We start from the raw sequence: 3,801 nt of genomic DNA on the forward strand, positions 1-3,801 counted from the left end.
TGAGGTTAATTTACACCTGTGCAATTATTAACCAATTAGAACATTATACTCCAGAGACTAGTGATACGTTGTGGGCAACTAAACAAATCTCAACCTCTATATTCTGCACTGACTATACTATTGAACTATACTTTGTAATGTATACTTAATGTAACGTAATGTATACTGCATAGAATGCCCAAGGCAAGTACTGTAGCTCTCCTCCCAGCCCCACCAGCAGCACCCCTGGAGAGGCCACTGCAGACTAGTCATTATTGGTCAGTCCAAAAGGCCAGGCCATTCATTTAGTCTTATGCTCATAAGCATAAGTGGTGTTTGTTCAGAACTAATTCCGCCTCTGATTCATCTTCTCTACCCCAGTCAGGAGGAGGCTGGAGAGAGCTCTTTACGTTATTGTGACCGCACTCCAGTGTGAGCGAACCTTGCCACCTCCCTGCAAATAGCGAAGGGCTGGTGTGGAGGGAGGACACAGTCACAGAGAGAGTTTCATATCGCTGCTGCTGCTGCAGTCATAGAAACTGTACACAGTACACGAGACTCGGCCCTGGCGACCTGGATAATAATAACACACCTCGCAGGAAGACAGGGGAGCGAGAGGGACAGAGTGGCACAGTTTAAAGACAGTTTTAGCAAAGGTGTGAAAGTGTCCTTAGAAAGTGAGCATATATTCTTGCTTTAAGACAATAGCCCTTGGGTGTACCAGCTGTGACACACTCTAGACTTTAAAATGTGCATAGAAGGCAAACACACACACACACACACACACACACACACACACACACACAGAGAGAGACAGAGAGAGAGAGAGAGAGAGAGAGAGAGAGAGAGAGCAATGCTTTTCGAGGCTCTAATTCATGAATTTACATCTCGTGTGCAGCGAGCATAACGTGTGCAGATGCATACTCCTGCGGTTTCTTTTGTACAGGCGCAACATTAACCTTGAGACTATCCACTTGCCACATATGACAGAACGAGTTTTTAAAGAGTTTTTCATTCTAACAGAGCAACATTTTGTAAACGATTTTAGCTTAAAAGAAACACACGGAACACACACCTGTTGCTCCAAAGTATCGTAGGCCTTTGAATAGATAAGTATAGCCTTGCTGGATTCTTCCTGCAATCAAAGCCCAGCCGTTCTTTGTGCAAGGGATTTGATTAATATCAGTGACTCCTAATTGTGGTGCCAAAATAAAACATAAGAGCTTAGCAGTAAACTCGCCATGAAAGCTGAGGCAGCTACAGTCATTCGACTAACATAGCCTTGGAAATTAAGAGACGGGTAGGGTGAGCAAGGCACAAATTGTCAATGAAGGGAGCTGTGTGTCGTGCAGAATGCAGTATTTGAAAGAGGTGCGGCGATAGGCCTACTCGTTGGGAGTTTCAGAATCCACATGGTTTCCAGCACAGCTGCCTCTGATGAGAAAACTGAACCGACTACTGTGGATTAACTAGCCTAGTGGATAAATCATGCGTGATGTATATAGATCGAATATACATATAGATATAGAATAGATACATTATTCTGCATGGAATCGTCATGCGAATATCAGCCAATATTCTTAGGTCTGCCAAATCATTAACCAAAATGACTGTCGTGCCAAACCGGTGATCCTACAGGTCAGTTCGTCCTGTCGTTCTCATCAACTACATATTTGCTGTCAGGAGCCTATCAGTGCATAAAACACGAATAGATCTCTTGGAGATACTGAACCACAAGAAAGACACAAGGGACAATGATTTCGTAAATTACATATGAGAACTGCAATATGATATGTATAGGTGAAGTTTGAAAGGGTTTTATTTGATAGCATTACACAGGAATGCCAAACAGGTTGAGTCACTGAAAGAGAGTATAGTACTGTAGGCTACAGGTAGCCGATCCAAACGCTCTCAATGAAAAGCCTCAAACCTCCCGTGCTGACGTCTTCATGCACTTTACTAGATTTCAAAGCTCTCGCAGAACGTTATGTCCACTTTGGGCATTCAAACAAACGAATATTACAACGCGTAAATCGTTGACATAATATTATCGCCTACATCAACATCCAATAAAAAAACGACATTTGAGGATGCGCGTTTCTTCATTAAAATCAACAAGAATTAAATCGCACCATCCTTTTGTTGTTGATGGTGGTGACATTCTCAAATGAGTTACATGTGTCAAGTGATCTGTACAGTTCAACTTACCACAGCACTCCCAGTGAAGCGTTGATGTGGCGATGCCAAAGCGCCGCTTCCTAAACCAGATAGCTGACTCTCAACTCCTCGTCCTTCGCCACAGACAGCAATTCGACTCAATAATCGACAACAAAATGTAATTTCAGTCAACTAGACCCAGCTCAAATGCATCTCGTATTTCTGCGAAATCGACAGAGAAAGAAAAACTCCGTGACCTGTGGGTTCTTTTTTAGTCGGAGCAAAACCTTCGTGAGGAGTCCGCGTGAGCGTGCGTGAACGCAAGAAATATTCGGTGCTGAACGAGAAGCTGAGGCACGGGGAGAGAGGAGAGGCGCCTCCCCCTGAGCAGCGTTGAGCGGTTCAACTGCCTGGCTGAGGGATGCAACAAATGCTCTGTCAATGAAGAGTGCTGGAATCACGACGCGATGGAAAGACTCAAAAGGTTTGGATTACATACCATTCATTCCGTAAAACCCCCTCCACACACACAGCTCCACACTAAATCTCTCGTTATTTGTGACAAAATTAGAAACCTATCAACCTGTGATTTCCCTCTTACGGCCAATACAGAGGAAATACCAGAAGACACAGATCATCTTGAAGATATAGGACAAATCTAAAAGCCCAGGCTTACACAAAGGTGTTAAGAGTCATATAGGTCTACAGTTGATGGTGACCTGTGGTAGTCTAGAATATTTAATTGATGGTGATATAAAAGACTTTAAAACAAAGGAGAATACTGTGGTTACAAGCAACCTCTTGATCCATAACCAGATCATACAGATACTAACAGTAACAGCAGATCAGAGGTCCCTGTGTGCTGGGTACCCAGACTCTGAGATGGCACATCCGGATGATGCTGTGAGTCCGAATGATGCTCGGTCCAAACAGAGTAAAACAACACTGTTTATCACATGCCCCTTCTCCTGAGAGTAACCACTCAACTTTCCACTGAAAAACAGATACACCCTTGTTGGTCCCCTTCACACACACACACACACACACACACACACACACAATAAAGAAAGAGAGAAAGAAACAGAGGAGGTCAGGAGCAAACTTGATAGCCCTCTCCCTCCTGAGCGCAGAAGGGAACCCGAGGATGTTTTTGACCACTTCTGCAAAGGGACCGAACCCAGGGGATGGCTCCCTCTACTCACATTACTACTCTCTATAGTGCCTTAGAGTGCAGGGGAGAGAGAGGGAGAGAGAGAGAGAGAGAGTGATAGAGTGAGATGGAGAGAGAGAAAGAGGGAGAGAGAGCGAGATGGAGAGAGAGAAAGAGGGAGAGAGAGGGAGATATATATATAGAGAGAGTGATAGAGTGAGATGGAGAGAGAGAAAGAGGGAGATAGAGAGAGAGAATAGCAAGGACAAACAAAAAGACTGTTCAGAAAAAATCAGAATCAAATCACAAAAAAAAAAATATGAAAATGATTTGCTGTATCCGTTCACTTCTCTCTACGTCTATTTCCCTCCGTGTGGGTATGCGCTCTGTGCACAGCACTCCATCCCATCTCTACACTAAACCAGAGACACTTATAAACCCTACACGTCCCACTTACTGTACTGTGGCAGGCCCAGCGCACCCAGGGTGGCCCACCCAAGAGGCTTACTGTAGTG

General features: G+C 44.3%; 1 protein-coding gene across 1 annotated transcript in view; it reads right to left on the reverse strand.

Annotated features, from left to right (window-relative positions):
- dusp14 (dual specificity phosphatase 14) overlaps positions 1 to 2,456 on the reverse strand; it is a 7,413-nt gene extending 4,957 nt beyond the window's left edge. The window contains exon 1 of the mRNA XM_062552862.1: positions 2,188 to 2,456. The gene's annotated coding sequence lies outside the window, so the exon portion shown is untranslated. The remainder of the gene's footprint in view (positions 1 to 2,187) is intronic.
- Positions 2,457 to 3,801: the final 1,345 nt, after the last annotated feature.

The sequence above is a fragment of the Sardina pilchardus genome, chromosome 13 (assembly GCF_963854185.1).
Source record: "Sardina pilchardus chromosome 13, fSarPil1.1, whole genome shotgun sequence".
In the NCBI taxonomy this organism is placed as follows: domain Eukaryota; kingdom Metazoa; phylum Chordata; class Actinopteri; order Clupeiformes; family Clupeidae; genus Sardina; species Sardina pilchardus.